Source organism: Manis pentadactyla, chromosome 5 (assembly GCF_030020395.1).
Source record: "Manis pentadactyla isolate mManPen7 chromosome 5, mManPen7.hap1, whole genome shotgun sequence".
NCBI lineage: Eukaryota > Metazoa > Chordata > Mammalia > Pholidota > Manidae > Manis > Manis pentadactyla.
Window position 1 is genome coordinate 83,631,067 of NC_080023.1, and position 26,434 is coordinate 83,657,500.

At 39.7% G+C, this 26,434-nt stretch overlaps 1 protein-coding gene across 1 annotated transcript in view; it reads left to right on the plus strand.

Annotated features, from left to right (window-relative positions):
* Nucleotides 1–26,434, plus strand: part of C5H4orf17 (chromosome 5 C4orf17 homolog) — a 260,042-nt gene that overhangs the window by 168,903 nt on the left and 64,705 nt on the right. The window contains 3 exon segments of the mRNA XM_057502468.1: nt 5,930–6,146; nt 17,069–17,174; nt 21,370–21,508. The gene's annotated coding sequence lies outside the window, so the exon portion shown is untranslated.

Consider the following 26,434-nt stretch of genomic DNA (forward strand, 5'->3'; position numbering starts at 1 on the left):
AAAGAATATGTGTGTGAGCTTATTGTACAGAACGTGAAAATAATGTAAGAAACTAGAATTAACAAGAGAATATGTTTTCGTTTTCTACCATAAACTTAAAACTTTTGACACCTGCTTCCACATGTGTATTCTATAATCTTAGAATTGCATAATTAGTTATGCCAAATTTAATGTTAATACTACATGATATTCATAAAGAATATTATGAATTATAAGTTCTCTGCCTTTTGAATATTTGAGAACCTCTGTTATGTGAAACCTTTCTGACCCTAAAACTCTGTAGGAAAAATAAAAATACTCCTATTGTTCTTTGAGGTTTTGTTACAAACATTCAATGGTTGAATGGGATTATTCATCTTAAACTATTTTTCACATAATAAAACCAAAAGTCCTCTGAGATTATGCAATTTATTCAGGTCACACATGGGTTTGTGAAATATATGGAATGGGAACTCCCATGCATTTTCTAACATGCCTCACTAATGTAGAAGTCTGACCATATGTTCTTTAGTTCTCTTGGTTATTGCATCCTTGGGTTCAATTATTGGGTCAACATGATAAGAGAATAACCATGCCTGCTATGCCTACACCCAACAAAACTGACAATGACAGCAAAAAAGAATGGTGTCTATAGTAGAAATTCAAATGGACACAGTCAAATTAGGTTTTCCATTTGTGTTAAAAGCATATTCTTTGAGGCATACAACATGCTTTTCAGCCTTTGAACTGGACTGCAACTTGACAGTGACAAAGGGAATAGGAAAGAATCTTGTTTTATCTTTCTTCTCTCTGCATTTTTCACAATGAAGGGTTGTATAGACCATTGGATAATTTGACCATTCCTGAACTATGAAGTATTATCCTTGCCCACTAGAACTATTCTACTGTACCTTACCCGATCCTACAGCACTACTGTCACCCTTTCTCCATCCAGGCTTCTCCATGAATGCAATATATGAAAGGGGTCTGGAGAAAGCACATGGCATACTGAGATGTTTAGTGACATAAGAAAAGTGTTGCAAATGTAATGTAATTCAATTGTGGAACAGTTCATAAAGTGGTCTAGTCCCATGTGTTACATTGTTCAAGTAAGAACTTACACTGCAAGGCAGTTGCATTGCTAGTAAAATAAGGTAGGAGCTGTGAATATAAATAAGAGCTTTAGCTTTAGCTTTAGCTACAAAATGAGCTCTCAAGTGCATAGAATGGAAATGGACAGCTGTCCAACTCATCCTATCTTTTGACAAATGCAGTGCCTGAATAGACGTCATTTAAGAAGAAGTAAACAAGAAAAATTAAAAATGGGGCTTATAAAAAGATGCTGCAGCATAAGGGAAGGGAACAATACTCTAAAATATAAAAGAAAGAATTTTACATCAGAAAACATTATAATTTTAGAACTCAATTACTAAACCAATTTTGTATTCCTGAATAGATCTGTCATGATGTATTATCCTTTTTTATATTATGCTGAATTAATTTTGTTTAGAATATTTGCATCAATTTTTGTAAGATTGATCTCTAATTTTCCTTTTTTCTTTGATGTTCTTACCAGATTTTGGTATTATCATAGTTGTACTGACTTCATAACATAAGTTGGGAAATGTTCTCTCTTTTTCTCTTCTCTAGAGGAGACATGACCAATCATCAGAAAGATGCAAATCAAAATCACAGAGAGATATCCCTTTACAACCACTGGGATAGCTACTATTGAAAAACAAACAAAATAACAAGTATTGGTGGAGATGTGGGGAAGTTAGAAACATGCACTGTTAATGGCCCCATAAAATGGCACAACTGCAATGAAAAACAGTATGGAAATTCCTCAAAAAATTAAAAATAGAATTAAAAATATGATCTAACAATCTCATTTCTGGATATATATCCAAAAAATTTGAAAGCAGATCTCAGAAATATTTGGACACTAATGTTCACAGCAGCACTGTTCACAATAGTCAAGAGGTAGAGGCAGCCCAAATGTCTGTTGAAGGATGAATGGATAAACAGTTGTGGTGCATAGATACAATGGAATACTCTGCAGCCTTAAAAAGGAAGGAAAGACCTGTTATATACTATAACATGGATGAACCTTGAGGATATTATGCTAAATGAAATAAGCTGATCACAAAGGGACAAATACTATATAGGATTCCACTTGCAGAGGCATCTAAAGTAGATTCATAGAAATGGTGGTTTCTGTGAAAAAGTAGAATGACAGTTACTGGGGGTAAAAAAGAGTTGCTATTTAATGGGCATAGAGTTTCATATTTGTAAGATGAAAAGTTCTGGAGATCTGTTTTACCACAGTGTAAATGTACTTGACACTACTACACTATACATTTAAAAATGATTAAGATGGTAGGTTTTATGATGCATATTTTTTACCACAATAAAAAAAAGATACAAATTGAAACTGTAGATGTTTGGCATGAAAAATAACTGGATGGGACTGACAGCCAATTACATGTTGCAGAAGAAAAGATCAGTGAATTCGAAAGAAAAATAGAAACTATCCAAAATTAAATACAGAAAAAAAATTAAGAAAGAATTAGTGAAAAGTGAGTACCTTCAAGAGGCCTAACAGAGGTGTAATTGTAGTCCCAGGAAATAAAAGGGTGGGGGTGGGGGAAGATATCATATTTGAAGAAATAATGGTTGACAATTTTTCATATTTGATGAAAACTATTAAGCCCACAGTCCAGAAGTTCAATAAGGCCCAAGCACAAGAAACGTAGAAAACTACAGAGAGGCAAATCATAGTTGCATTGCTCAAAACCAGTGATAAAGAGAAAATCTTAAAAACAGCCAGAAAATAAAAACTGGCCATGTTCAGAAGAATAAAGACAAGACAGTAGATTTTTTTGTTGGAAACAATATAAGAGAGAAGAAAGTGGAGCAACCCCTGTAGAGCATTAGATGAAAAAAAAAATTTTCAGTCTAGAATTCTATATCCAATGAAAATATTTCCAAAATGAAGGTGAAATAAAGACCATTTTCAGCATACAAAGGCTGAAAGAATTCACCAGACCCACAGTATAAGAAATAAAAGAAAATCTTTCATGCAGAAGGAAAATCTATAGTGACAGAAATAAGATCACCAGTTGCTTTGGATGGGTAAGGACAAGGAGGGGTAGGTTGGGGCCTATCAAGGGGCACAAGGGTCTTATACGGGTCATGGTTATGTTTATTATCTTGGTTGTAAATATAAAAACATCAAGTTGTACATTTTATATCTGTGAAGCTTACTGTATGTCAATTATAGTTCAAAAAAGCTTTTTAAAAATCCTACATATATGTTATGAGGTTGATCAGGGAAATCTTAATTACTCCTCTAAAAGTCATTGGGTCAGATTTATCTTCCTGTATTCAGTGGTGTTCATGGTCCCATAATGGGGCAAATAAAAATCCCCCAAATTTTAGGCTGCAGTAGGAACATTTTTGATGAAAGGCACAGAATCATAAAGTCATCTTTTAAAAATATTATAAAATTAAACATCAAAAGGCATTCTTCCGTACTTCCTTTATAGAGGAAATTAAAGTATTTATCTTTCCACATAAATTAATATTTAAAATTTCTCTGGCAGAAAAAGCACTTGATTCATAAAGAGATATAAATGACTTATAAAACCTTTCTATGAATAGCTCTTGAGAGAGGAGTGAGAAAATGAAATACAAAAGGCAGTTTGACTATATGTCCTAGTTTTTCTGGGAACTTGTTGGTTTGTAACTTTTGTCTCAATATAGTTATTAATAATGCTGCCATTCACTCTTAAAATTACACTGGTTTGGAGAATAAATTATATGGGCATCTACCAAGGCTGGCTAAGATGCAGGAGATGGAGAAAAGCAGGAGTATTTGGGTAAGACACACATCAAAGTCTTACGTCTCCCAGAGCTGTCTAAATTCTCTGCTTCCCTACCACCCCGTCTATCAAGAGAGCATGAATCGGTAGTGGGAAAGGTGCTAACTCCACTGTGTATGGAGAAAGTCAGATTTCAGTGAAGGAAAAAGAAGTCGGCTCACACATAGAAGCAGATAAAACAATAAAGAGAAAATCTGAGCTGAGGTCAGGTTCCATTCCTGGGTCCCATTTTTGCAGAGGTGAGTTGCCTTTCTGTTCCTATTCATTGTTTGATTGTTCATCCTTTGAACTCCATGAATTAATACATTCTAGTTTGCAACAAACAGCTGTTTTATTTAATGTGGAGCATTCAATTATTCCTTCTCTTAAAATGAAATCCCCTTCATTTGGGAATTACCCTTCCCTAACTCCAGTGGATCTTTTCCCAGTGGAGCTTCCTATGTTAACACCCTGGCCATGAGGGTGAGCATAACACCCAGACCTGGCCAAATCATAATATCAGATTCTTCTGGCCAAAAATGTTGGTCCTGAGATGTGCACATGACCCCAGCCACACTTCATTGGGCTCTTCTTTGGAATTTTTAAGCAAAAATTCTTAGGGAAGTTTCTTTTTCCTGGGACTGCTCTGCCAGGATGACATGAGTCTTGAGCTGTCTGTATCCTAATCGCTCACTGTACAGATGCAGTGGGAGGGAATGACAACCACAGATGGGGAGTTGGTAAACAGACACTGAGCATGGGTTTTTCTTACTTGCAATTGGAGAGACCTCACCATTTTGAGAGATCATCATTGAAATGTCACAAGGTAGTTACTACTATACTCCTTTCTCACATAGGAGGAAACTGAAGCTGAGAGAGCTTAAGTAAAAATCAAACAGCTAGTGGCAGATGGAAATTTTAACACCAAACCCACAGTTTTCCTATCATACCTCCTTGTTTCTCATTGTAAGTTCATTTGATATGAACAAATAGAGTGTGTAATGCATATTGAGCACTGTTCTAGGAAAAATACCTGTCCCTATGTGACTTACAATTCTAATGAGTGCTTGCAGATAAAAAGAAAAATAAAGCTGGGAAATGACATAGAAATTCCTGGGATAGAATATTTCAAATAGGGTGGTTAGGGAAGGCCTCCTTTAGAATATTCCACCTTAATATAAACTTGACCAAGTTGAGGGAGACAGACACAAAGCTCTCTGGGGGAAGATCTTTCCAGGCAAAGGGTACAGAAATCTGGGAGTCTGCCCAGAAAGCTGGAGGGCTAGTGAGGAGCCTGGGTGGACAGGGCACAGTGGACAAGATGGGGAGTGACAAGGGGAAGTCAGAGAAGCAGCTGGGGAAGGGTGAAGTCATGTGAGCCTTGAAGCCATTTAGAGAGGATTTCAGTTTTCTAATTGACATAGGAAGTCACAGGGAGGTTTTGGGCAGAGCCATGACCTAATCTGACATATTTTAACCAGATCCTACTGTCTTTGGGTTGAGATCAGATGTGTGTTTAGTGGGCATGAAGCTGGGGAAGCAAGAGATAAGTTAGGAGACTTAAAATGTATGAGAGAGATGGAGACTGTGGCAAATCTGATGCTGCATTTGTGATGGAAAGTCTGAGAAAGGAGCGACAAAAGATCAACTGGAATCATCAGAGGGAACCAACTGGAGGGCCATGAGGAACAGTAAACTCTTGCTCGGCACACAAAAAAGGGAGGAGGCATGAGGAGACAGGAGAGAGGAAGCAGAGCACAAGTAACATTTTGACCTGTGTTGATGATCTCTCCCATACATGCAGTGTCCACTCTGTGGCGAGCACTCCACTCAGCACTTTGCAGACATAATCTCTAATGGCCCACGAAGCTATTACTGCTACCATTTTATAGATGAGAGAATTAAGGCTTAGTAAGGTTAAATATCTATTAAAAAAATAGAAACCTTAAGGACTTTTTCATTTCCCTTATAGGTAGAAAAATCATTACAATGCTTGATGGTAAAAATTTTAAACCTATAATACATTTTATGCATTCAGATTCCTTAATATTCTGCTTATCTGTAAATGTATTTTCCTTTTGAGACAGCTGGAAGCTCCACGGGACATGGCCATTGCTGGATCCCCCAAGATGGCGCTGCAGTGTTTTGCTGTCTTCACATCCTGCTCGGCCTCATCAGAGTCAAGAAGTCACTGACAGAACTGGGATATTTACTCTGGAGAGAAAGAAGCTTGGGATGAAAGTGGGGAAGACAATTGGCAGCTGTCTTCAACCATCTGAAGAAGGGCTGGCATGTGGAAATAAGGTCAGACCTATTTTCTAGGGCCTATGTAGCAGGACCAGGACAAATGTAGGAGTTAGAAATAGGCAGTTCAGCCTGACATGAACAACTGCGCTAGGCTGGCTGTTGAGCAGAGAACATGCTTAAGGATGGGTTGAAGATATCCTAGCAGAGATTATACAGTTCTTTGGCCGATCACAGTGGGGAGAAGTCTAACACTACATGGGAGGGGTGATTAGTAGACAACCTCTACAGCTTTCCCAGATTGGAGGTTAGAGTCTTCTGGCTGTTGGTGGATACACATTATTCCCTAAACTTTTCACTGCAAGCAGCAGAGAAGAGTTCCTTCTTTTCGAAAGCTTAATAATGAAATGTCATACCTGCCACTGGAAAGTAGGGTGTCCCACAGAGAGCAGCAGCAGAAGCTACACTAAGAAAAGATGGGTCCTTATCTCTGTTCATATGTTTGTATGAACCGCCCTGTGATTTCATTCTCCACCTTCCTTACCTATAAATATGGGGGTTGAATTTGAAGAAATTTAAGGTCATTTGCAGTTCTCACAGCCTATAATTCCATTTTTTTAAAAACAGTATCTGCCTTCTGCTCATCACCTATTATCAGTTCAGTTATCTTGTCCATAAAAATCCATGCATCACAGTTTTGCTGGGTTTGGGTTTTTTTTCAGATTAAAAATTTGAGTACTCACTCATTCTTGGCATATAAAAATTGAATAGCCAACATTCTGCATGTAAAAGACACTACACTGGAGGCTTATGGCTAGTGACTTGGAAGTGTCAGGGGATGTAAGGATGAGAGGACAAGTGACAGAGGCTTCCCTCTAGCACAACACAAATCAAGTTCACAAAGATGTGTAAACCAGCAGTGAGGATGGACTCTGTGAAATAAGCATTCCCATCAGCATCATTGACTTCACTTCTCCCTCTCCTTGCACAGCACTGGGAAGGCTTTAGTTAAGCTCACAGGATGGGTATGAGAACAATTTCACTACCTAGTGATTTAACTTGAAGTTGAACTTGGCATTGCCTTGTGGCCACAGTTTCATTGGAGAGGTAATGATCCATAGGGCTGCGTAGCTTCAAGGGTTAAAGAAGGAAGTGCCCCCCACTCAAAGCTCCTCCTCTTTCCAGCCTCCTCTCTGCATCGCTGCAGTTCTTTTTCAGCCTCTTGGTTGAACTGGCAGCTCTGACCAGAAGAGCTCTGAGTGTGTGAGAGTCCACTCATGCCACTGATGCCTGAGTATCTTCCTAACTGTGCTACGCTCCACCATTATCCTAGCAAGGAGAAGGGGCATGGGATTGTGCCCATTTCACAGACAGGAAACTGAGTGTCACCCTTAAAGAAGATGATCTCTCAGACCTTTTCTCTTTTCTTCTTGGAACCTCCAAACATGTCTACTGCCATTCCGTCACATACATTCCATGTGCACAGAATCCTCAGAGTCGCTAATGACAGAAGCTCAACTCTGAGTCAATGGGATTTCAGGCTGAGAGATTAATGCGCCGGGTCATCACCTGTGAAGGGATCCTAAGAGGTCAACAGGCAAGTCCTGAGGGCTCTTGCCAGCAGGTGATTCACAGTGGGAGCTGCCCTGAGCTGTAGCAATGGCCTCCCACTCTTGTTTTCCTGGGCCTTTCATCAGGGAGTCTCCAAGGTCTCAAGTGAGGGGTCACTGGGGTACCCCATGAGCCTGGCTCCTGAAGGCAGGGTATTGTGAGGTCTGCTAGTATGAACTTCTTCACTATGGAAGGTTCTAAATCTCTCTTCCTTATAACTCTAAGGAGAAGAGGTTTGGGGAAGGGAGGAGATGCCTTGCCATACCTAAAGGCTTTTTCTTCTTCATGTATACATATATCCTCAAAGCCATGCAGTTTAAGGTGTGTGGGATGGATTAGGAATACTGCACAGGTGGAACTGGGATAGGAACTTTTTGAAATGTTTATTTACCCAAAAGGGTCTCTTTAGGGCTGGGTACTCCATGGGCTATATCCAAAGCATATAATAAACAAGACAGTCATGTAGCATTTAGAACTTGACCCACCATTACTGTCTGTGCAGCAACTAGACCTCTGGCAGGTGGGGTTGGGAAGAACTAAGCCAGGTTGGCCAAGGGATTGCATCAGGCCCTGTGCCCTGAAGGGAGTAGAGCTCACTCTCACTTCAGCTCACCAAGTCTCTGCATCAGCTCCCAGGGCTTCACTGATCAGCCTTCACTCCATTTACAAGGTATTTATGAAGAAATACTGAGAGCCCCCAAGAGGCAGTCTCCTTCTCTCTCCCCATTGTTATAGAGGGACATCAGTCATAAGCATCCATAAGCTCAGAAGGCCAATAGAAAAGGTTCTTCACCTTTTGAGAAAGTTGTGCTCCTGTCCTTCTCCTGCATGTCCCTGTCTTTTCCAAACGACATTGCTTCGCCCACTCCCAACCTCCCAAGAGGTTGGCCCCAAGAAACTCCTCCTTACTCGGGCAAACCTGTGTTCCCATCCAGGAGGAGGCCAGCTCTTTGCTGTACACAAGTCAATACAAAGAAAAGGTCCAATTTAGATTTCTGTCACAGTCCCTTTTTGCTATGTGTAAGCAGCTGAAGCCAAAAAGGACCTGAGGCTTCCATATCCACGTACTCCACTCCCACTGTGAGCAAGGCCAACCCACCCCTTGGCTCTCCTAAGACCAGTGTCACATCAGTTAGGACCATTACAGCCACTTCCTGAAAACTCCTTTCACTAATCCTAAACTTCAGCATGACTTCTGTCCTCTACAGTATGGAAGCTGACTACAAAGTTTTCTTAAATCCCACATCTCACCTAGAGAATCCCCATTCTCAAGAAGGTGGCAGGGGGACTCCTTTCAAAAGATCTCTGACTGTGGGCTTTGTTCCTTACTTTAGGAATACTTGTTTAAAATTGATTTTTGTCCTTCTCCTGCTGATTTCTACCACATTTCTGAACTTTGGTTTGATGAGATTAACCATTAAAAGATAATGATTAATGATAAAAATAGTCATGTTTTTGATTATCCCTTAGACTGGATTGTAGATTCAAAGTTCAAGAGAAAAATCAGACAATACTAGACCTGAAACAGATTGCAAACTCAGTATGTTCCCTAACATTGCCTGTAATATTGGCAGAACTCTGAAAACAAAATGTGATTTTTATATCTTCCCTGAATTTAAAAAGTGTCATATAAAATGGTTATCCTGAAGTTGAAACTCAAAGTAGTACCATAAAAATTACATAAAATTCCAACCTTGGTTCTCAAGAGCAAGGTTTTTAATTCCCATCCTTCAGAGAAAGAAACTGTGTAAAATGAGAAGACAGACCCAGCTATACAAGCGGCAGGCTGATCTGAGAAGCTTTGGAGCCAGATGCGCTGTTTAGAGACTAGGTCTGTTTCATAGATTGCTAGGTTACATGGTAGAGACAATGGATCTTTTTGTCCTAGTACTTGACTTCTTCAAGACACAAATCTCCTTTTAAGCAGTGCATTATTCTATAGCTATAAAAAAATAAATAAGTTCATATATAAATACATACTGGAAAAGGGGAGGGTGGAAGTCACAAAGTCAATTGCAACTTGCAGGTGGGCTTTAATTCTACTACAGAACACCAGTTTGTCAAAATTTAAGACTTACTCCATTTGTTCTTAGAGGGTCCTGAAGCTTTGAGAAGGCAGTAACAGGGGCAGAGAGCTAGTTCAGATATTAAACAAGCATGTGTCTTTTTCTTGATAAGACTCCAGAGGCTAACTAAAGGTCAGATTGCTTTTCTTTTGATTGGGCTGTATAAACTTGGTGTGGTAAACTTAGATATTTTATGCTGATCAGAAGCTGGGTGACAATGTGTGGTTTTGATTAATATAGTGGTTGCTTTAAAATTATGTTTGATAGACAAATTGCCTCAAAACCAGTAGTCTGTGAAGGGGCTGTGATAATGAAAGGGGAATTGGTGATGAATCGTTAAACAAATACTAGTAACAGAAAAGAGACCTGTGGTCTCAACCAGTCTTTGGTCGGGAATAATTTCACCAGCAGATCTCAGTCAGTCTGGCATTAGCATAGTTTGTCTCTAAATACTTCAAAGGGAGTCATTTATTTAGTAAATACTTATTGGGACCTGGGAGACAAGCTCTGTTCTAGATATTGGGAAGAAAATGAGGAGTCAGGCCTAGGTCATATGCTTGTGATACTCTGCCTGTTACCTCTGGTCTAGTCTCTGCTCTGATCTGTGCCCTTGGGCTGTTGATCCCTTCAGCTGACACTAGGCCTCCCTGGCCTCTGGATTCTGGCCAGGTCAAGGGAAAGAAGTCACCAACAGAAGGCCAGAGGGCAAGAGGAGAGGGGCTGGAGTGTTTATTCTCTCCTACATTTTGGCCTCCCCTGTTGGGCAGCGACTGCTTCCTCAGCCCATGGCCACTGCTCCTGCCCAGGGCTGCAGCTCTTGCTAGATTCTGGTAGCTGTTCCTTGCCCTAGCCCTTCCGGCCTAGAAACATAACAGTTTCCCACTGTAATGAGAACTTCGGTACTTCCTGTAGGGAAGCCCCCAACCACCCAGCAACTTTCCCTACTGTTCTATGAGGACAGCTGTCCGCTGCTTCACCCCAAATATGTCTGATCTTAAGAAACCTGAAAACATAGTGTGTTGTACCCGTGAGACAGCAGCTAGATAAGGGCCCTGAAGGCCAGACACCGGGCCATGAAGGCCACATGCATGTGTGCCTCCAAATACTTCTGTAACTATGAATTAGCACTGTAGCAGTTTAAGAAGTGCAGCTCTATGCAGAATAAAGTGGCCTCTTTGAGCACCTCTATGATGACTCCCACTGCCTTTTTTGCTCTTCACATTGCCCCAAAACCTCAAAGGCAACCCCCAGATCCCGACACTTCCTCATCCTTTGTTGGAGTGACTAACCCTGCCTGTACCTCTGAAAAAACTCTTTACTAAAACTTCTTCAATTAAACTCTAATTTGATTATGCATACTGCTCCCTGCTCGGATCCCCACCAACATAGCTCCTGCCCTCAAGTTGTTCACCAGACAAGTCAATTAGCAGTGACTATTCAGCATGAGCACGACTGTGAGGAAAATTCTGTTTCCTGGCTTACTGGAAGTTCACCAACACACAGAACAGAGAGAATACAAAATGAAAATCATAGTAACTACCAAGGGTAACACTTAAGAGACCACCGAGCTAAACCATTCTTTCAACCTACATTTATTTATTTAGAACCTAGTGTAGGTGAGGAATTGTGTGGGAGAATTGAACTTAAAATAGGCAAGTCAGATCAATTCCGTGGGATTAAAAACTAGTAAGTGTAAATAAAGTATAAAAGGAAAGACCTGGAGTCACAGTGGGGATATAAGGACTGTCCTCAGTCATTCTCTCATCTGTGACATTGTTGGGAGCTAGTGTGTGGTTCCCATACTGGGTAACAGACCATTTTGCCTCGCTCCTAATGTGGCTCCTGGGCCCCACATGATGAAGTGGGAGGATGTGCTTTGTGCAAGGTGAAGGTTCATTGTTTTAGGGTTGGCATCACCATCAAACACACAATTTTCAGCTTCATTTTCCTTAACTCCACTGGAAAAGAGAAACAAACAGGATACCAGGAAAATTGTCCCAAGGCACATGGGAAAAGGAGCACTGGTAACCCTGGCCTAGCTAGATACTGCCACCTTCAATCCCCTTCCTAGGTCCTACATGGGAAACCAGTCCTCATGGGATCAAGCACCTTTCATTTGTGCATTTAGTTAAGAAACATTACTGGACATCTCTTCTTGTTAGCCTCTCTGCCAGCAGCTGGAGATAGAAGAATAGATTCATGAAAGAAAAAACACATAAACAGAATACTGTGATACAACATGGCACACATAACAGCACAAACACATCCAGACCCTGAGATCAGAGGAGATGTTCTGGAGGAGTGAAGACTGAACTGAATCCTGAATGATGAGCAGGAACTTGCTAAGACAAAGGGCAAGATGGTCAAATATTCTAGGAAGTGGAATAGCAAGAGCGGAAGCAAGGAAGAAACAGAAACGGTGTGTGCAGGGAGGAACCCAAGTGCTTTAGTGTTGCCTGAACATGGTGGGTAGTCCAGGGGGTGGTGGGAAGTCTGCTGGCCCATCATGAGGGGCCTTTGATTCATGCTCATGTCCTGGAGGCAAACTGGAGCCCTCTAGTGATTGTTAAGTGAAGGAGTGACGTGATCAGATCTGCCTTTAAGAGGCCTCACCTGCGGCCTGTGGGGAAGATGAGTTTGAGGGGAATGGGACAAGAGACAGTGCATATGGAATTTCCCGAAGTTCTTTGTGATCACTTTGGAGAAAGATCAGGGATAGCAAAATTTCTCTTTAAATATTGACAATTTCCCAAAGATTAGGGGAAATAAGTCACACAGACTGTGTTTTTGTTGATTACTGAGTTAATTTAAATTTAAAAACTCACTAAATCTAACTAGAAGAATGTGATTCCCAAAGTCTTGCCATTTCTGTCTGCAATGAAAGATGAAGTAGTGAAGTCCATGGCATTTAGACCCTGAGTCCTCTCTCTTGATTTTCATAAGAAATAAGTCAGTGAAAGATAAAGCCCCTTCTTCTTAAGGGAAAGTGAACAATAAGAATAAGTTCCTGCTGTGATGGAAAGGAGGCCAGGGCGTCAGTAAAATCTGAGTCCTGGCCATAGAGACAGCAGACTTCGCGTGACATCCCTTCTTTCCAGTTGGTGGCCTCTTCCTCTCAGTCCCACCTGGCCAGGAACTGTCTGGGACCTGAGCAGAGCTGGTCTGCAGCGAACAGGCCCTTTCCTCTCCACCCCACACCTCCTGCCCTCATCAGAACCGTGAAGTATACTGCTCTGAGGCTTGAGGTGAGACAGTGTGGCACAGCAAGGCTAATGCCACTTCCTCCTTCCTGCCTTCAAAAAGCAGTTTTGTATTTTAAATAACAGAAAGTATTCTATTTGGGCGTTCCCATTGGTGGGCTTAGAAGATTTGTATAAGCCAGTCCAAAGCCATTCTGCAACAGGCAGGGGTGTGTCAGATGGTTATCACAGGGTTTTGGGCAAGAAATGAGAACACAAACCAGAGAAACATGCTAGCAGGGAGGAGGAAGAGGAAATTGATTGATTCATTTTAGGAGGTAAAACCAAGAAGCCTTAATGATTCAGTAGATGTGGAGACTGGTGCAGAGGGAGGAACCCAGTTTTTGAGTTTGAGGGGTGGTGGGGCCACATCCTAAAGTGGAGAGCCCAGGAGGTAGATCTACTGGGTGGGTGATGGGTAAAGCATTTAGGTTTGATCGTGTTAGTTTGAGTTACCTGTAGAGTATCTAGGTGGTTATTGCCAGCAGGTGGAGAGTTAATCTATTTAGATGATGTCAAAATGCCAAACTTTTCCTAGGGCAAAATACTGGGCATGGCCTATTGGGACGTTTCCATTGTGTATATTGTGAAAAGGAGAAAAATATTCTGGGTTAAAGGTAGAGAGACCTCATACTGGAGGTCTCCTATCTGAGGTGGGGAGACTTCAGGGAATGACTAGGTTTCCCCTTTTAAGAGCTGACTATTCCTGCAAATATTGCCAAGTGCATGGACTCCAAAGGAACAGCCCGACCTCCTCTCTGAAAGTCTTCGGTATGATAGCCAGGGACTAATCGTTCCTGTGAAATAGACATCCGGTGTGGGGAAGCAGCACAGATTGTTCATTTCACCCACGCTACAATTAGAGGAAAGGCTTTGGATAGCTTGAGATGTTTTCCATGGTTTCATCACGTAAACAACTGGAAGAAAGAGATGAAATTTAATAATCCCCAAACAAGAAAACCTCGAAATATATGAAATTGACTTTTAAAAATGACAGATGTTATGATAATTTGTAAGTTTCAAAGGGACAACAACCCAAATTTGGTTAGAATTCTGCTATAACAAGCGTCCTAGAAGCAGGTAGGGATAAAGTAGGGCCCCTAGTAGTGCTCAAGCTAAGGTCCTGGAACCCACCCTTCTCTCTTTCTGAATTATTTAGTCCTCAAACAGACTCATTCAAGAGTTTCTTTCTAATTCAGCCATGTGCTTCCCAGGACCTCTGGGGGCTTCCTGGGGATAGCCTATTTCTATGATTCTCATTTGCCAGAAATAAAGCACTAACAATTTTGCAAAAATAAGTTGAAAGTGCTTTAGCATCTTTCATTTCTAGGGAGATACTCCTCAGCCTTCTCTTCTGAAGTATTGGAAACCTAAAGCTGGTTGCCTGGGGTATCAGGGGCTTTCACTTTCCTTTGCAGAGAGAATCCAACTGTGGGGGAGTGAGAAACAAAGACATGGGCAGAAATTATGAGTTCCTCAGCTAAATATTACAGAGAAATGTAAAAAATTTAGATATAAAGAGGAGTGAGAAACAAGAAAACAGTCGCTGGTGGAAGGAACTTTTGCAGATTAGAGTTGAGGTCATGGGGCAAAGCCTGTTTCTGGGAAAACTATATAGTTTTTTTCTTACTCTAAGTAGAATCATTTCCTGTTAATCTTGGTCAAAACTAAAGCATATTCTTTTCTGGACAGGTGTGCAAGGAGAGAACTATTGAAATAAACAAATGTATAAAAATGTCCATAAGAAATTAGCATTTTTCAGCTTCATGAACCTAAACGATATTTTTAACATTTTGAGGCAAATACCACCTATACTGCTGTTTTACAGTTCTGAGTAGGAGATGGTCAACTTTTCAAATTACTGGGCTTTGGGCAGTAATTTCACCTTTTTTTCCCTCTAACCCAGTACCTTAGTTATTCCCCTTTTAATACTTTTCACAAATAAAAGTGATATGTTTATGTATTTATTTATTTCCTTATTAAATTGGCCTCTTACTATACTATATGATCTATAAGGACAGAGACCATGTTTTTTTATTCACCACTGTGAGCTAGCTGTTTACCTAACTCAGTGCTTGGTACAAGGTTGAAGTGAAAAAAAAACTGCTAAATGAATGAAAATTCCAGATTATTCTTTAAACTAGAAGCTTAAACAAAGGCTATTTCATTTAACATTCTTCTAGCTATTTCTTGCTCATTTGTCCTTTGATTTAACATCCAAGAACTCAGTTTGACATTGCATCACTGACTCCACTGACTAGAAATGAAAAATATATGAAAACTATTAATTCCCTGATCTCTCCTTAGAACCAGTTTCTTGATGATTCAAGAAACTGTTCATAGATGGGTTAAAGTCTCGCTGTTCACTATTTGGTGATAATATGCTTAGAAGTGAGGAATGATTCCACAAAGTTTCATGATAAATATTAAATATATAAAATTATAACATGTAACATTTGTAAAAATATAATTTATAGGAAGCTCTTGGTATAAAGTGGAGTTCATTTCAAAAACTGATCTAAGAATATAAATGTTTATTCCTTCTTGAATTTATTTCTTTTGATGTAACTATATTTGGATATAATTTAGATATACTTATTTAATATGTTTCTCGAAATTTGAGATAACAGATATAAACATTAATTGGCTTTACATATTTTTGTGGTTAAAAATGCTCTTTGGGGGAACTTTTTACTCCATTTATTAAGTTGTAGGCTTCTAACTATAGGCATTGTTAATGAGGAAAATGTCTGAATGATTCTTAGGTGAAGATTATATGTTATATATATAATGTTTTTATATATGTATGTATTTTTACATATGTATAATATATATTTACAAACTTTGCTTTTTATAAGTGCTCTGAGAATTGCCATAGCTAAACTTAGCTGATGATGAAGGTACCTCAGAAAGGAATTATGTGTACTGTTCAGATATTTCAGCTGTTTTTAATTTTAAACCTAGATTAAGCCAAGATCAACAAACTGATAAAAGGAAAGAGAGCTTTGACCCCTTGGGTTCAAGCCACTTTTCATTGGGAAATGTTCATTGTGTAAAAGTGACTCATAATTATCCGGACATTTTGCAATCTACTAACATAGGCCAGTCCAAGTGATATTATATCTTTGTATTAAAACCCCCAGTTTCTGTTTTTTCTGCCTTACTTTGTTTATGAAGTATTTCATATGTTTTATGATACTTTAAAACTTTATCCATAGTCAGTAAAAGCTCAATAACAAAATAAAACCACCCTCCTCAAACAAAATACATCACCACAAAACATTTTGTAAAATATTTAAGTTTTATTAATAATTTTTAGTATTTATATATGTAGATATGATGGATATGACAGTGCAATTGTACCAAATGAAAACATTTACTGTTAAATGGAGTCATGACTAGGTAAACAGGGACTTAGAGACTTACAATTCTACTTTATTGGACTGAACATTAGGATATATATTATAATGTGATTCTACCTGCATTTTTCTATTTAAGTGTTATTCTTTGAAATATTTTCTGAAATATTAATATATGCTGGTAAATAGCCTCATGCATCTTTGTAGTATACCTGTTTAGTTTCACCTAGTTGTATAATGGTGATTCTTAAATGTAATTATTGAAAAAGGTGCTTTTCCCTTAAGTTTTCCCTAGTTCTTTTATAATCTAATGAAGTCACAATACACACAATGAGCTGATTTCAAGACCTAATTCAAGTTTATTTACAGCAAGTGTTAAAAAATATTTACATTTGAATAAAAAAAGAATGGTTACAACGTGTTAAAGACATTTTCATCCACAAAAATGAATATTACTTTAGGGAATACATAGAGCACATCTTTACAAGGTAAATCTGCCTTAAGGGGTGGCAGCTGGTTAAAACTCTATTCCAACATAAAAATCCAAGTATTTATTTTTAATATATAATTACAGCCTTAGAAAATGTGAATTAAAAATTTTAATATTGTTGACAAGCCCTAATTGCTCATAAGACTTTAAATATTTATTTCATAAAGATTATACATCTTCAGCAAATTTTCTACTTCTGCTTGTATTAATGAAACAGATCCACAATCCCAGGGGAGAGAAGGGTGAAAAGGGAATAACCATCACTCAACAGACCTCCTGCCTCTCACAATCTATAAATGTCAGGACAGTTTGAATACTGAAAGGTAAAATGATTGTTTTTAATGATTTGTTTTCATACCTTCCAAACAAGAACAGTTTAAGCAGTTGGCTTTCCTACCTATTACAGAAAACTTAAGGTAAATTATGGAAATTCTTCTGGGCCTGAAGTCTTCACCAGTTAATTTTAATTTCTTTCATGTGAATCTTTGTTAAGAGTTACGAGCTAATTCTTGAAGCATCAGTACGATTGCCTCAGGCTAACAAGAAGAAAGGGATTTTCTGGCATAAGAGAAAACACGAATGAGACTAGGGAGGTATGAACAGGAAGGGTAATCCAGTGTGCTTTGACTTTTGGATGTCTAGGAGATTGTAAAAGCATATGACCCCTACTCCCTTGCTACCCCAGAGCTTAGCACAGAGGCTTCAACAGAGTGGGTGCTAAGTTCTTAGTTGTTGAGTAACTGAATACATTCATAAATTAAAATACGTTGTGGTCCATTAGTAAAGGCTTTCAAACCATGCTAAAGTATTGATATTTTGGGGGCAATGTAAGTTTTAGCAGCTTAGTGGACCAACTCCTACAGTAGGCATGTTATCATGCTACTGTGTTAACATACGCGGATGAGAGATGATTAGACTGAACTAAGGTAATGGTCATGGGCAATGAGAGGAAGGCATGCTGGAGGAAAAACTAGAAGTTGCATCGTCAGGGCTTAGCATCAGTTTGCATGTGGTAGGCAAGAGTAAAGACGTTAAACGTGATGCTATGGTTGCTGGTCTGTAAAAGCCGAATAAGTAGCATTATCTGCTGAGATAAAATGTACTGGGGAAAGAATTGTCTGGGGTAGACATTCAAGTGGAGCAAGCAGGAAGTACATGGATATTGAAGAGCAGTAAGGTGATATTTGAAGCAAAATTCCTGAGAGCAGTTTTTATGTTTCTTTGGATAACAGTAACTATTTTTTAAACTGGCCATATTAAGCTATTAGTTTTCCTTAACTGAGTAAAGGTGTAGTAGAGGGTGGGTCTGATGGTTTAACCCATTGTTTTCTTCCTTAAAAAGAGTTTGAGTGTATCTTCATAATACAATGATCTGGTAGTCTGGACCAATGTAGAAAGGAGAGAACACTGAAAAAGCACTCAGGGGAAAAATTAGCAGCTTGGATCTCAGATTAATTTACAGTGCCCTTTGCTAATGAAACCCAAATCCTTGGCACATTGTGGATGTTCAATAAATGTTACATGGCTCTTTTGCAAAGACATTAAGCGTGAGAAATGATATGCTGGAAACAGATGGGTGACTGCAAGACAGTGACTTGAATTAATATTCACCCTTTACCCTATTAGAAAATGTTATGGGTCACAATGCAGTGCAGCCCAGTGTTGAAGTTAGAAATTTCACAGCACAGCCCCATACAAATTCCTGCTGGATTAATAGTTGAGACTTACTTTAAAAACCAAACTGTTTTACAGTAAAGATATAAATATCAAATATATGGAGCATAGAGAAACTTTTATGCTTAAGAATGATAGCAAGAAGTCATAAAAAACTTGTAAGAATGAAAATTTTATGTGTTGAGATATAGTAAATAAATCTTCTAAATTCAAGTAATTTAAATAAGTAGTCTGAGGATAAAATGTTTAAAGCAAAAAGCTTGATAAAGAAAGCAACAAATCCATAAGCCTTGCAGTCCGGCCAGCACTGCCCTCCCACAGTCGTTCTCCCACCTCAGGATACATGACCAGGGGAACAAAGTGAGTTAACTAGCATATAGTGAAGCGTTTGCTGTCCTTGGTTATCAGAGGTTTTTTCCTAGATAAAATTGATGAGATGTAATTCTCTATTAAGCCAATAATAACTTTTTACTTAATAAGCATACACAGGACTGTCAACAGGGTGATAAAATGGGCAATGCCGTTTATGTCAACACTTTGGCAAAATTGCAGTATACATCAGGATACTTTAGAATGCTTTATTTTTTTTTGTAGATGGTGACTTTTTAAAGCAAGTTAATTGAGATATTTTTGATATAAAATTGTATTATGCTCTACTTCATTCTACAAAGACGATGTAATTTGTGGAAATCAGATGATTAAACATTAATTAATGAAAATAGGGCCAAAGAAATGTAAACAGATTAGAATAGAAGATCAAGGTTGAGAAAGGGGAATTGGAGGCACATAGAACATAAATGTGGACAACTGTGCTGTCTAGGTATTTGGGGGATAATCGAAAGATAGTAAAACTTGTTGCCCCTGTATGTAGACAGATTTTGATCTGGACTCCAATCACTGTTATACACAGAGCTGTCTCTTATGGTTGTGTAATTTATGCATGGCACAAAGGTGCATAAGTAGGGCATGAGGGAAACTGAAGTGCAGGCTGCATACTGGGTTTCAAATGCCAAAGGGCTTTTGTTTACTTGGGAAAGTGCTTAGCTCTTCTGAATTAGCTGTTTAATCACTTGAGGCCACTGTTTCTTATAATAAGATGCAGTGATGCTGCAATCTGCTGGATCTACTGATTGTATTGATAGGAGAGTGTCCGCAATAGATGTTCTTATTTATTTGGTGGGCACACTGGCACACTCATCTCCAGGTAAATCCACTCTACACCAAGGAGGTAAACTCCTGTGGACTAAATCAGTGAGGCACATTTCCTAAGTCCAGACAAAACTGTTCAGGCTGTGAAATATTTTCAGACAACAGATAATATCGAAACTTTGTTTTGAAAAATTGGTCTGAGCTTTGCCACAGATCTCTCTGTCGATTAATATAGCAGGTGTTATAGGTCCAATTAAAAAATATATTTATGCCCAATTTAGAATTAGCAATTATAATTAGTAATTCTACTCACTGGTCAGATTAAGCCCACCAGGTAAAAGCAGTGCCAATCTATCAGACTTGAGTGTGACTGCCATCGTTTTGGCCGCAAAACACTGAAGAAACCCAGCATGTCTTGTTGATATCCAGCAAAGTTAAGCAGGTGTGGACAAAACAGCTATTCCAAGTCTCAATCTTCAAGCCAAAAAATCCAAACTATATCTCAGTAACAAAAAGTGTGTACTTATGAACAAAAGCAAAAGAGTACCAACACGGGTGGTACCAGCACAGATACAAAAAAATTCAATTGGTAAACTTACTCTTAAGGTCTCAGCAAAAACCGTATAGGACATTAATATAAAAAATTCTTTTTTACAAAAAATAATGTATTGAGGTTTAATATCTGTATTGATATTTATGGTCCTAATCCCTTTTCTAGGTGAATTGCTTGTATGATAAAATGTCAAAAGCTGAAACTTGGAAGGTGATCTATTAAAAAGAAAATGTTGAGCAGAAAAAAGTTCATGGTCATGTTGGATAATGTAGCACATCAGTCCTAAATTTAGGTTTGGGGAAGTTACCAGCTGAATCTCTCTTGTAAACCCTTTTCCAGTGTTTCTATGAAATTCTAGGGCCAAGTCTCTTAGGGTACTGAAACTTCTAAATGCTATGAAAATTGTTCCACTCCAAAAGTTTACAAGAGCCTCTAAAGAAAGATGTGAATCTCAAAATATCCATGCAACTCTAATTCGCTCAGGAGAGGAGCGCAGATACCTGGAAGAGTTTTGAGGAGTGTGCAGTAGGAGCATGGGCTTTGGGGCCAGGTACACCTGGCTCAGGGACAGCAGTCTTGCTTGTAGCTGAGTGTGACCCCGGCTGCCGCATTCATAAAATGCAAAGAGTAACAACCACATTGCATGGGTGTGCTAACTTGTGGTGAGGATGGTGAAGCACTTCCTATGCTCTGTGGTTCATAATCAGTAGCAAATATAATTTTTAAGGTGGTTCCCATTGGTAATCAAGGGCTTGGATTTTTAAACTATTTTATATATTGGGACACTTGGGACAAAAAGACCAGGACACCAGATTCAATAAAAACTGTCTTCCAAAGATCAACCGTGGGGTCCCAGAAGCCTCCAGAATTTCCTAAGAGTTTGGGACTAAGAATCTTCTGAATCTGGAGGTGTTACTAGAAATTCAGGTGGAACCAGAGGCAAAACATGACCCACACATTGGGTGACCAACTGTCCTGGTTTGCCTTGACTGAGGGCGTTTCCTGGATTTAGGCTTTTCAGTGCTCAAGCCAAGAGAGTCCCAGGCAAATGGTCACCCTGTGCACATTCAGCATCAGTCTGGGAGTGCGGGTGCTATGCAGGTTCCTGTTGGCTTGGGCTCACCAGCCCTCCTCTCTCACAGCCCTGATCCTTCATCCTTCAGGGACGGCCTTCTCTCATGGAGCCAGACCAGGACCCGGTCTCATGAGGACAGTGGGGAAGGGAAACTAGCCACGGGACTCAGGACAACTAGGTTCAGGTAGCAGCTCCAGCAGTGACTGGTAAGTGTTTATGGCTCAACACTGGACACTCTGAACTTGACAATGAGAGGAAATTATACCTACTTCAGGGATTGTCATGAAGCCTCAGTGAGGTAATGTGTGTGGAAGTGCTTATTAAACTGCCTAATAGTAAATGGAAATTATAATAAGTGATATCTTTAAGGTTAAGAGAGTAAGAAAAGGGCCTTTGTGTGTGCAGAGAAATGGACCTCTGTTTATTGCTGAATAATTCTTAATAGCAGAAAGAGCTGAGCAATTATAATACTGAATGGCATAGACTGGTACTCACCCAGTATCACAGTGAACCCTGCAAACTTTGCTTTGCCTTAGCAAATGCCAGTCCTTAAGGGTGGGTTTTTATTCTGGCTTCTGTTCCTAAAATTTTCTCTTTACAACACTGCAAACCCAGTGGTAAGTTAAATAGTCAGATGTAAGGTGAAACTAATCCTTTAATCCTTTAGCTGTGCCACGCCATGTGAGCACAGGGCCATCCTGGAGAGCAGGGCTGGGATGGGTAGGGAAAGCTTGCCCTGGTAGGTAAAGATTTGGCTAATGGTTTTTAGTAGCCCCTTTGTCACTGTGCCAGCTTTCAGAACTGCTGTATGAGATTGTGCTTGGCAGTGTCAGAAAATTTTCTTCTGCACACAGCCTGTCCAAGAAAAGAACCCAAAGCAGGTTTTTCATAATAAAGCAAGGGCTTCACATCTGCTAAGTATAAACACTCCACTGAGCTCAGCTCACCCAGTGTGCTGGTTGATTAGAATTTCCATTTGAGAAGGTCAGGAAATGTGGAAAAAAATTAAATCCAAGTTGTCGTGTGCCCCTCATGACCTCCCTTTGTTTGAAAAAAACACACAGAGGAATCTGTTTTGCCATCTATCTGACTGAGGCCAAGTTGAAAATAGCTAAAAAATTCCAAGGCCTGACAGTTTTACAGATACAAGCCTAGGGAGTGTTTCTTGCAGAGAAGGACGGGCCATGGGTTAGACTAACCTTAGGATCATCTAAGACATGAAACATAAAAACTAATAAGAATATGCAAAGCCAGTACACACCAAGGCCTGAGCCCACAGCGGTCACTGTCATTTCCTTCATTCACTCCAATGAAGGGTTATTTCTGGCTGCCAGGAATAGGAGGTCAAGCTTGGATCAACATATCTCCATGGGTAAACGGCCAAAGTCCTTGGGGATCTGAGGCCTCTAAAATAATCATATGTTGGGGATGAAGTATTTTCCTCAGCACTCTTCTAGTTGATTTAAGAATCAAAGACACGCCACAAATTAACAGGAGAGAAAAAAACAAGTTTTATTATAGACATACAGAAGCTCAGTAATGAAACTGAGACCTAAAGAAATGACCAAGGCAGGCAGTTTTTATACATTTTAGACAAAGAGGCAATAGATCTGTGAGGAATTGACAGGACAGAGAAAACTTATGTTTGGGAGCTTCAATTAGTGAGAAATTCTAAATAGCATTTGGGCTGTACTAGTACATTAGTAAAAAAGTAATGAGGGAGCCTTTCACTACATGCTAGATGGGATGTCGCCTGATTCACGAATCGCTTAATAAAACCGATTAGATCTTAACAAAAAAAAAGTAATGAGATGTATTTCGGCAGTCTTCTCAGCTCTGAATTCCCTGTCTCTGGTGATAAGGATTCCTTCTCCCCTCCAGGTACAAGGAGGGCATTCTTCACCTAGATTTGTCTTCTGGTTTCAGGAGGGGCCAGAGGAGGGGTTAGAGTATCCCTCTTACTCCAGCTGCTTCTCCAGTTACTTTAATTTAAAATAATTAATACATCAAAGTGGCAAGTTTGGGGTTCCTGCCCTTGGTCCCTACACATATAACGTTAACTTGGAAAGGTAGGAGTACTTGCAAGGCTGAGTGAGGAAGGTGAAAGGGAGGAAGAGGAGGCACAAACAAACTTAAATTGCATAAGAACTGCAACTCTCAATCGATGTCTCAACTATTTTCTTTCACCTTACCAAATCTGCAAGAGCTTTGCTGCTGCCGGGTCCCTCCCGGCACACAGCAATGCTGTTCTCGTAGCGATCAGCTGTTTCAGGGTTCGCTGCTCTACCTGGTCACTCCTTGTGTTTTATATCATCTTTCAAATGGCTAGAGTGTAGATAAAGGATAATGTTCAATCCCATCTCCGTGGGATTCCGTAGCATGGTAAGGCTGTCTTAGGTCTAGACACTAGCTTTGGAAGTTCTAGAGCTTATTTTTATTAGTATGCTTTAGTTATTAGATTCTGAAGGCTGATTCACATGAATCACATTCACAAAAAATTGACACTGGATACCAATTTATTAATTTATAACACCTGGCACTGTAACTTTGAACAGATTCTGCACAAGGAACAGGATGGATGGGTCAGCATTACACTACATGCAAATAAAAGACAAATTTACGGTATGGTTAAAAAGCATGGGAGAGTTTAGTAAGAATATAACAGCTAATTTTAAATGAATTTAAATAAAGGAATATATATTAAATTAAACAAGGAATGTTGCATTAATTCAGGACAAAGGGAAGCAGTGTTTCACATGGCCTTGGAGACAAGCAAGTCCACAGAATGACTCTTGCCTCTGGCTTGTCCCATATATAATTACGCATATTTAGCCACAAAAGTGTTTCATCAGCCTTTGTATTGTCTCCCTACTAGATTGCCTCATACAGCTCAAGTCCCAAGTGTAGATCTTCCTTCTTGAAATGTTTTGGAGTCTGGACCTGTCCTTCACCCGTCTCCCTGGCCTAGTCCCCTTGCAGTCTGGCTTTGCCTTGTGTGAGGAGAGAGCTCACCCTCACCAGTCCTTCTAACAAATCTGGGTGCATGGATTAAAATGGTAGTGTTCCTAGGAAATGTGCTGCCTCCGGACTGCTTCTACTACTGGGACTTTCAGAATGTATCAAGTCACTTTGTGGCAGCCTGAGTTATGCCCTGGTCACACCATATTCTGCCTATTCTGTTCCTCTTGGGATCTTGGTTTCAAGAAGCCCAACCGTAGTTCATGTTAGAACATAGCCACTGTGTAAACAAAGATTATATTCTCTCTCCCCATCCATCCCAGGGGGGATAAGAAAGTGAACAAAACAATTTAGGTGAATCTAAAATGATTCATCAAAATAAATAAATTATTACCTTTTTCAAGTGCAGCATTATGTTGAAATAGTTCCTTTTTTAAGAGAAAGTGAGAGAAGACTGAGGAACACAAATGTTTTGAATGATTGTTATAAAAACTTAAATATTAATAATTCATCTAAAGAAGATTTATTTTTTTTCTTCTCACCCTTATGGGTCTTTCTAGACAAGTAATTTGCTTAGTCATTTTCAGTTTGGTTCATGTTCAGTGTTCTATGGTGAAAAAAAAAGTTAGAGGCTTTGGAGTAAGAGTCTGATCTTGGCCAGGTCCTAGCCATACTACCTGTCAAGTTACTACATTTTTTTTCAGAGATTTAGTATATGAGGCATGTCTTGAAGGGGTGTTTTAAAGGTTGATTAAGATAATGTAATTAAAATGAATGCCATAATGGGTTCTGACTAGGATAATTTTATTTGTGACTGCTAATCATTGTTTTGAAGTCTGATCCTTTTAATTTTTCAACCCAGTGCCTACAGACATATTTCAAGTTCATCTAAGTCTTCTGGTGTCACCCGTTTGCCTTCCACAGTCCTCTGTCTACTCTGCTCTGTCCCCAGAGTGGGTTAACTAGCTGGAATAGTCAATGGGCTCTCCTGCTCTCTCTGGATTTTGGCCAAGGGGCAATCATAGGCAGGGGATCAAAGGGCAGAAGAATGAGGTAGAGTCAGGCTGAGTGTTATTCTCCAGGTGCCTTGTGGGTCCCTTTACCAAGGGCCCATGCTGCTGCCTGAGGCCTTCTCCACGTACCTCTCTCTCTCTCTCTCTCTCTCCAGGTTCCTGTAAGTGCTCCCTCTCCAGTTACTAACTCCGGGGAGCTAGACCACTGCTCGTTGCTTTTTAAACATCCCATCCACAGCTTTGTAAATCATCTACTAAACTCTTCTTAGTAACTCAGCTTGAAGATACCATTTATTCCCTGCTAAAGCTAGAGTGACACAATAATTATTACACTTCCCACTATTATTGCTTATAAACTTAGATTTAGTTTCAATGTAGATTGTATATATAGTTATCAATCAGGTTCTTCCATGAGACTTTCCATCAGAGTTAACAGAAATATGTGTTTTGGAGGAGGTTTGGCTGACCAGAAGCTTTGTTTCCAAACAACTGGGTCATAACACTGCAAATTCTACGCTATGTGGTCCATCCTAGACTTCTCTGTACCCCTCAGTTCTCTCGTGTAAAGCAGGGATAATAGGTGCCATCTCATAGGGTGGTTGGAGTACATGCATATACATTGCTTTGCACATGGTAGTTATTCAATTAATGTTAGCTATTAATATTATTATGGCAAGAATAAGAAAAGAATGCCTAGGGGATCATAAATGAGTGGCTGAACTGCCAAGTGTGACTGTACCATTTCAGGCTACAGTGGAGGTCCTGAAAACTCTGGCATCATGTGAACCCAGTGTGAAAAGGGAACAGGGCGGCCAGGTGCTGGAGGAATACTCGGCACTGTCTGGCTGTAGGGCAAGACTTTGCTGGATGCCTGGCTCCACAGCTGTTTTTCTTAACCCTGGGTCCAAACCAACCTACCAGGGAAGGCTTTTTAAGACAAAATCGCAGGCCCAATTGAGTTGCAGAGTTTCTGCAGAGCTCCTCAGGCACCTCTGGTACCTTGCCTGGGCTCTGAGCCTTCCCCCAAGGGGCATGGACCATCCTGGCAGAGGGTACCCTGGGGCTTTCTGGGGCATAGCCACACAGGGATCAATATTATTAGGCCTTCAAAGAAAGCAAATATTTAGAAAATCCTGGGACCAGGATGCTAACATTCACCTT